The following is a 9,331-nucleotide window of genomic DNA, read 5'->3' on the forward strand; positions in this document are numbered from 1 at the left end:
CTAACACTCAGACTTAGTATTTATACATACAGCAGGGAGGAGGAGAGTATATGTCATATTTACCAACAGTTGCTATAGTTCATCGTGAAAATGCATATTTCCAGGTTCTGTTGAAATAAACCATTTCAAATCTTTCCAAGCCTATATCTGCGATCACAGCTTTACTAAGTGTATTTTTTTTCTTGAGATTTTCTGAAGAGAGTATCTGAGTCTTTGGTAAACTTAGAAGCAATCTGAGGAAACATCTTAAGGGCCCTGACTCGTAAGTGGCTCATGTAGGAGTAAAAAGGTGACAGTGACAACACTTTTACCTGATGTTTTCTCTCTGGGTAAACTTAAGATGCTTTCCTGTGAATTTATGATTTAAAATTGATATTACAGGCATGCCAGCTTACAGACTAGAAGACAGCAGCTCCTGATTTCTTTCTTTTCAAAGTAGTAAGCTTTTGTCTTTTCACTCCTTTCAAATATCAATCTGGCTGACCTGATTTACAAGGACAGATCTTGTCATTACTTCATTCTAGTTAATAAGGTTCTTTTGAGTTGAGGCTCTTCCTTTACCGATATTTGTACATAAAACATTGTGCACATCTTTGCAAGRCTAGAAGTTATGAAATTCTGAAAAAAAAGCTAGCTCAGTGGGTTGTTTTTTTCCTAAATTAATTGGAACAGCCTGTTTCATTTTCTGTTAGACAAATGGTTGATGACATCATATACTGTCACTTTGTCACTGTTTTCAATGAGACATGTAAACATATTATTTCCACAATGTGCTAGAAAAGCTAAATCCAAGTGTCCTTTTCTTACACTGAAGTTGTATTAGTGCCAAAAAGAAACAAACAGTTGGTGAAAGAATGACAGAGACTGATGAGAAAAGGAAATTGGAAACAAAGAAGTGAAAACAACAAACGCCCTAAGCTGGTTTCAAGTTTAGGTACTGTGACAGCTCCCTCTAGCCTTCTTCTAAGTGCTTTATTATTTGTTCAGAAATAAATAGCCCAGTCTGTATTTACTTTTGGTGTCAAATAATGCTGTGGATAATAGGTCAAGACACACAAGTCAAAGTATAAATTATGTTCTTTCAGATGTGCTTTTTTYCCCTATTAGTCAGGATGAAACTGGACCTTCACAATATGGCGAGGTTGGATGTTCAATGTAAATACTCAATTAACCTATCTTATTATCAGCTGGTAAGCAGAACTTACCATTTTGTGTAGATAAATTAATACCAGTACCATTTAACTTTCATTTATGTCTTTAAAATTGTAGCACTGACTCCGTTAGTTTTATTTTGTAAGGCAAATGGTGCTTTAAACTGGGCTATGAAGTGTATTAAAAAGGCACAGCAGTCTCTCGCAGGTGTATAGGCAACACATTTACTTCTAATACACACAGTTTAAACATTAGGAGGAACGAGGAATGGTGTATTTGTATCAGTTCTTTGTTGTGCATAGCTAATGGCTCTACCAGCCAGCCTCCATCTCCAAGCACACTGCATTCCCTGCTTCCTCACTTGGTCTCATTAGCTGGGTGTGCAGGCCCTCCTTCACATCTGTATTATGTACTTTGCAATATACAGAAGGTTACCTTTATCAYGGTCGAAAGCTGGGAAATYGTTCCTCTTTGTAGCAGATGGACAAATAAATGTATTCTTCCTGGGGCTAGAGAGGCCGCTACAAATGTGGGCATAATCAAAAAAGTGAATGCAGCTGTTGTTTTGAAAAGCTGTCATTTCTGTCCCTGAGACCTGGTGTTGTTATGAATACTACCACAGAACAGTGATGAGTCATAAAACTGACCACCATCGTTTATCTTTCTCTGACATTGCGATTTTATTTGGAAAGAATCAAAAAGTGTTTTAGCCGTATCTTTACTACTTGAAGTAGTCGTTACTTTTCCACATTGAGGCATAGATTTCCTAAAAAAAAGACATTCAAAATAGRGGGAACTCTATGGAACGTGSTAAATCATAAAACAGTTGTCAAAATGATCTGTTATTAAGATGACCATGTGAACTGAGGATCRTGTGAGTCTTYGAAGTTGCKTTATAATTTYCTAATTCAGCTCAGTGCACCTTTTTGAAACATTTTGAAGTATTAAAATAAGCAAAGGTGAACAAGCTTCATAAAAAGCTTGGATGTTTGTCAGTCTGTCTTTTATCTAAGTGTGGCATATGAGGTTAGGATGTGGAGGACAATATTGTAAAAAAAGAAAAATCAAAAGTTTGATCTGTGACCTGCAATTGAATGTTAGCTGACAAAACTTAATGCCATAAAAAATGATATGAAGAAGCTTTTAATAAAAAGAGTTCTATATATTTTCACAGTTTTTCATTCCTGTTTTACAGAAATGCCTGCATTTATGGTGAGGAACATCTAAAAAGAAGCCAAACTGAATGATATAATGCAGCCAATATATCAATCTGACTGATTTATAATGTAGTGAATATTAATGTTTCTCATGTGTCAAGCGGGCTTTTTGAGTTGAACTGCAGGCTTTGCTAAAACAGCAGTATTTGACAGCCTTGAATGTGTTGGAGGGAAACATTCTTAAGAAAAGCAAATCTAGCCTAAAAGCCACAGCTGACCACGCGCCACATCAAAACRCATGGCTTTGTCGATGTTTGTGGAAACTGGAAATAAAATCACTTAACAAGGGCATTTGACAGAAACAGGAAAAGTTGAAGCTGAAATATAACTACATTGCTAGTCTTTAATAAAACCAAGACCCTGTGATCTTTGTCTTGACTTTATTTTTCTTTAGCTGAAAGACAATTAAGACAACCAAAGTAAAGGATYTGAATATCGCTATAAAACTGTGTGGTTTCTTTTACAGCCTACAACTTAATTGTAAAAACATATGATTGTTTTTGGGGATAATATGTTGGGTTGACGGCAGAATTTAGTCTTCATGTGAAGTTGTCTGATTTCTATTTCTAAACTCCAAGTGAATCTGTAGTCTTAACACAGTAGTTTTGTACCATCTATTCTTACATCGTTTTTTCACCGGTGATGGGKTTTTTTTCTACAGAGACACATGCAGTGGTCTTTTTCCACTAGCTTTAACTGACTTCATTACTTTTGCAGACCCACTCCAGGGCTCCCCATATAGAAAACCTCAAATCAACTCCATGTGGGCAGTTCTATTTTAACCCACGGAGCCTCGCCTTCCTCCTTGTCTTTGACCACATCAAGACTTCACTGGCCATTTCTATTCAAAMGGCCGACTAGATCTTGTAATTACAGTGGTTTCTGGTGTTGTGCTGGCTCATACGCCGAAGCCTGAAATAATCTATAGCTTTGCCAACTGAGCTGCCAATAGACTTCTTTAATAGCTGGATCAAGAAAACCCAAAAGCAACAACAAAGCTACTCTGAAATTACTTGCAGAATCTCCGGGAATCATAATAAATGTGGTTTTGTGTGTGTATGCATGTTTTTCCTGGGTGATTTTTGTGTCGGTATATGCATGACTGCGTGTGTTTGTGTGTGATGGTTTCTGTTATACCAGTGATCTCACAGTTTGACTCTAAATAGCAGGCTCTTAGCAAGCTGGGCCGACGATAGAACAAAAAACGAAAGAAAAAAAAAAAGAAATAGAGATGAGGATGATTGCTTATCGTCTTTGGAGTCAGCTTCTTGGAGTTTGTAAGTTGTCTGTTCGTGATCCCATTTTTCTGAGGGTGCAAGTGAATGGAAGAGTGAAAGGAAGAACAGGAGAGATTGAGTGGGTGGCAGAGATAAGCCTCCTCTCTGTCCAGCTATCACTGGCAATTAGACCAACTTTCTTCAGTCCAGAGTTGATGCTTAACTTCCTTTCAAGTGAATTTAATGAGGCACTAATAGTCCCCAGAAATACAAGGGGCTCTCATTATTGTGTGAATCATATTGCATTTGACTGCATGAAGGACAGTCTGGACTGAGCTCCGTTTTGCAGCTGAGTTATTGTTAAGCGTGGGTCTCTGCTCTTTTGGGGTCTGGTTTAAAATAGAGCCCACTACATATTGAACTGGACCTTGACATGCAYGTGCGTGCATGTCAGCTGTGTGTTTGTCTATGTGCTGTTGGAGATGCCAGTTGTCTGCATTCCACAGTTAAACCCCACGARACATTGTAAAGATTGCTATAGTAACATGGAGCATCCCGTTTCTGAGCTCGATGAAGTGCGTATAGGGGTTGTCTATAAATACATCCTGACATACATATTACTTATTCCCCTGTGAACAGTTATAAAAAGGTGCAAACTCGTATTGTAGTACTTTGTCTCSRGACCACTTTTATTTAAAAACCAGTTAAAACCACAACTATATTGCCAGAATACAGACCCAATTTATTTGCTAACATTCATGCTTTCATTGGATGTAAAACATGCTGATTCAAATTCAAGCAATAACAAGACAAACTGCTGATTGTGTATATCTGTTGCCGCTGTCGCCCATCCCCACCCACTTTCACTCGCTCTCCAAGAAAGTGAGCCGTGTTTGTCCGGGAGTCAAAATCTTCAGTAATCCAAATCAGCCACAAAAATCAGAAAGAACATATTTGTAAAACAACATCCAGAAGAAAGAATACAACAACTTGCAAATTCTGCAGCGCCTCACTTTCAGAGACACATTGAGGCATGTGGTCTTATAATGGCAAATATTTTAAAGAACTTTTAAAGAATATGTAATCCATGTAGAATAATTTACTCCAGATTTGATTGGTCCATCTATTAGACTAGACCAAGTTTTGGGCCTTTGACTAGTGAGACATGACAGAGCATGGTCCATAAACAAGCTAAAATAATAATGACCATCCCCCTGCTGCTAGCTTATCTGAGTCACATAGTAGCCTGTAAATTACTGGTTGTCAAAGTGGGCTCAGAATGTCAAAAACGTAGATAAGAACTGATGCATGGTCTGTATGAAATGATCTGCTACAGATGGATCGTTTTGGAACTTTAAAAAAAACAAGATACAAAATTATTGAACCTGCAAAAGTTTGAAGTGGAGAATGGGCAAAATAACAAGCACCCCATCATTACTTCCTGTCTGGCTAAGATCACAACTCTGTGTGTTTGTGACAATTTGTAGTTTTGATAATAAATATATTTAACTTGTAAGAAACGTCCTGACACAAAAAGTTATTTTTCATGCTTGTTTTGGTTGCACACATACATCTACAAGGTCTTACTTATTCAGATGTGCTTGAATGTGGAGTTTTTCTGTTAATTGATAATACTTATGCTTTTTTGTTTAATCTTTGCTTGCATATTGTTTTATCATTCATCTAACCTTAAACCTATTTGGGAATTTGGCTCTACAGAGCCAAGTTTAACGACACATGATGCAGCAGACTAGACTCACCTTGCCAATGACGAGGAAAGGACTTGATTAAAATCTGCAAAGCGGCAAAGTTTAATCCTTCGCATGTCCGCTGCTTGTATTTCACAAGAGATTCAGTTATAAAATTATAATATCACCAAGGATGCATACTAACGCTACTTGAAACCGCTACTGGAAGCCTGCCATCCACCACGCAGTCCAACATGGCAACGTAAAAATGTATTTTGCTGGGAATACGCAGGCCTTACGCAACTCTCTTGCATTGTGGTATTTTTTTGCTAGAAGTGATTAGCATTTTTATTGCAATGCTTGCTTCTTGTAAACAATAAATTTATGTGTATAGATGTTTTTAGTCATTGCTGACTCATCAGCAATGATGAGTCAGGAGCACTGACTCATCTTTTTTTTTCTTCTTCAAATAAAACATAATCAAAGGTTCAGCATGCATAAATCTTCATAAGCATCACGAAATATTAAAAAATGGGCAGTTTTAAAACCTCAAAATATTTTACTATGATGAAGAGTGACTTTTTTGTCATTTTGCCACATCAAACTGGGACTAAAAGTTTCTTTAAAGAGCCTAAAATCTACTTACATTTTTGACACGCTATCTACACTGACTAGTTCCTTTTTGTTGTTAGTGTATTAGATTACAGTATAGTTTCAGTTTTTTCTGTTTACAAATAGTGTTTTAATTATTTTTTTAGGAGTTTAGTAAAGGTCACAGCAATTAAACATGATTGAAGTTGCAAGGCTTTTTAATAAACAAAAAATAAAAAGTTCAGCTGTGGCTAAAGCTTTGTTTAAGTTGAATCAAAGATGTTCAAAAGCATAATTTTCTTCTAAAATGTTTAGACCAACATATTTCCCTGGTCACAGACCTGCTGCAAAGATAAAAAAAAAAAAAAAGAAGCAGCCTCCGAAGCCCTACGTCAGCTTTGACTAGACAGTATAATAGGTCCTCAGGCTGCTATACACAAAACCATCGTTAGGAACGAGCAGCGACATCAGGCCCCTTACTGAGCATTCTCACGCTGACTGCATCTTGGCAAAAATAGCACTTTAACACACCAGAAAGACATCTTCACTCTGTCAGTTTGGATGTATGATCTGCGCCTGTGCAAGTAAACAAGCCAGTCCAGAAAGCAGCAGTGGTGCATCTGTAATTGGATGAAGGAAACAACTCGACTGCATATGGCGATATAAAGACAGCATTGTGTTTTCCTTTTAAGGAGTTTCATTCCTGTTTTTTTAGTTGTACTTTCAAACAAACAATAAGGGCAATTGACCCAACTGCAGTTCAGACAACTAAAATGTACATGTGCATGACAGTAAAAGTACATGTACCTGTACTGGCAATTTTCATTGTGACTCCTTCGAGTCACACTGAAAACTTCAGTGATGATGGAGGAAGTAAGATGGATTGAAGAGAAACACTGTATTGGCATTTAACAGTAATTAGGTGTGTGGCTGGCTCCACATCAAGCTTAATTATCAACTTGAAATGTTAATAATTAGCATAGCAGCCTCCCAAGTTGTATTTTGTTTTGAATATTTTACATATGTTTTATGGAAAAATCTCAGAATAGGCATATTTTTAGTGAATAATTGGAAGTTAAGTTCCACAGGAAAATACAAAAAGAAATAAGTGACTGAAGTGCAAATATTCACAGGTCTGCTGTGCCTCCCTTCCTCTCTTCCAATTTATGCTTTTTTAAAGGTTCTGTCATTTAAAAGTAAAGAAACTTCTTATTCTTGAGTCAGCCTGTCACTTCATCAATCCAACATTTTTATTTTTCACAGAAAAGTGGGTGCAGGTGGATAAACATAGTGACAAACTGATAACTGTATTTCAGGAAACACAACATAAAAAGTTCTGACAATTTTTCAACAAAAACCAACTCTGTTTTTTTTAACAAAGCAGTTTCTCATATTTACATCATTGAACATTTTAGCAGTTTTTACTTAGCTGCTCTTTCTCTCTAGAAGTACAGCTAAACACCATGATGGAGATTCTGACTATTGGTTCTTTAATAAAATGAAGATTTATAGCTGGACATTCTGTCCATAAAACATTTATGAGTTGGTACTCTGAAGAAATGCCTTGAGGACTGACACTAATAGTTAAGTTGTGCTTGTTTGTATGTGTAACGTCACGGCCCCCTCTATTATCCTCATCATCAGCGGACCCTGACTGAGTTTTATTCAACCCTTCTGTTCATGTCTCTTTCAGTCTTGTTTTTTCCCCCCAGCACCATGCCACATTACCACCCATAGAGAGAAGAACTTCAAAGAAGGGTTTTGGGGGGTTTCCCCCTGAGTGCACTCACTGTTAAATCAAATCCAGTGTAGTTTTTATTGACTCCATCAGTTTATTTGACTCATGCAATTTTATATTTGGATTCCTTTATGTTTTTCATTTTTTTCACTTCCCAGTCAAACATTTCATATGATGCTGCACAAAATCCCTCTCTTCTTTTGGCCATCTCTCATCCACATTTTACTTACTTTTACTTTTTTTTTTTAAATCTACCAGTTTATTTTATCTCCCTGGTATCAATGCTTGTTGAAGTTTTTTTCTCTTCTCTGGCATGTCTCCTTCTTTTCCTTGAAACCTCTTTCTCTTCACCTTTCTTGTTGCATCCTCTGGGAATAGACAGGAATTTCAGTCTCACCTCTTTGTAGACAAAAAGCGGTTTCTAAGTCAAGGCTTACGCTCACATTTTAAAATCCTGGTCCACACATGTCCAAACAGGCAAACAAGGACTGATTTCCTTCCAAAGTGTCCAGGATCCAAGCACTCACAGATTCACCAGCATGGAAATTGGGTGTTAGAATAGGCAAGTCCATGAAAATGTATTACATTCTGTCGACGAGGCAGACTTGTGTCACACTATATGCACATTGTGTCTGCAAAAAAGATAGAGTGATGGGTTCTCAAGTGGATGGTTCATGCACCATCTGCTTGCAAAGCAGTTCAGTGGAACATCATGGAATCCCAATTTATGACATTATTACTTCATTAAATTATGTTTCCTGTTCACTGCATGCATACAATTAGTGAAAAAAGATAAAATTGTAACTCACTCTAAGTGTAGATTAGGTAGATTTGCTGATAAAATGTTGAAAAATAACCAAATTAAGCTTCAGTTTGTTTCACTGAACACATTTCATATTGATGAGTTTTATCTTTTGTTATTATCTGTTTGTAATTGATCTAAAGGATTAAATTAAGGCTAAAAACGACATGATTTTTAAAAAAAAACATATCCATGATATGAAACTGTTCCAAGGAAAATGCTTGGGAAGAGAAAACACATGCACTCCTACTAATGCTTATGTGTATTCTTTTTCACACCCACTTCTTAGGGAGGCTTTGTCACATACATTTTAGGCAGAGGTGGTGTTATGTGCCTGATCCAACGCAGACACTTTGCAAATGCTTTATTACAAAGCATGTAAAGTGGAAGAGGTAGATCTAATTATATAACAATCCATTGTTTCCTGAATCTTTATGTTTTGCAAATATTAATTCAGGATTTAAAAAAACTAACAATTGTACTATAGCAAGAGGATGCTGCAGTTCTGAGTGGAGCTAAAATCAGTGTTTTGTGGAAAGAAATGCATGTAATATGTATTCTAGTAGTAAGAACACTGTGTCAAAATTCAAGAGAAAACTTTGAAAAATGTATATGTTGCACACCTAATGATTAGTCAGTGTGTTTTTCGCAGGGTCTTTATTTGTTGAACACTGTTGAGAGACAGTGAGCGCCTCCGCTGACCAGCCGTTACTGTGCTACATTTGCCGTTGGCCCTCCTCACAAACAAATATGTACAATATAAGTCGAACAATTGCTCACTCAAAACTTCCACACAAATATCTCGCCACTCCACTACTCCAGCTCACTTCCCCCACAAATAGCAGCGCTAATTGATATTTACCTGTTGATAGACAACAGCGACAGTGAGCGCCTCCGCTGACCAGCCGTTACTGTGCTACATTTGC

General features: G+C 37.0%; 1 long non-coding RNA gene across 1 annotated transcript; it reads right to left on the minus strand.

Annotated features, from left to right (window-relative positions):
- Positions 1 to 7,576: 7,576 nt before the first annotated feature.
- LOC103473578 (uncharacterized) lies at positions 7,577 to 9,331 on the minus strand. The gene is made up of 3 exons (XR_535046.2): positions 9,268 to 9,331; positions 8,047 to 8,235; positions 7,577 to 7,971 (listed from the first exon to the last, which is right to left on the minus strand). It is a non-coding gene; the product is annotated as an uncharacterized LOC103473578 (long non-coding RNA).

Source organism: Poecilia reticulata, linkage group LG12 (assembly GCF_000633615.1).
Source record: "Poecilia reticulata strain Guanapo linkage group LG12, Guppy_female_1.0+MT, whole genome shotgun sequence".
Lineage (NCBI taxonomy): Eukaryota > Metazoa > Chordata > Actinopteri > Cyprinodontiformes > Poeciliidae > Poecilia > Poecilia reticulata.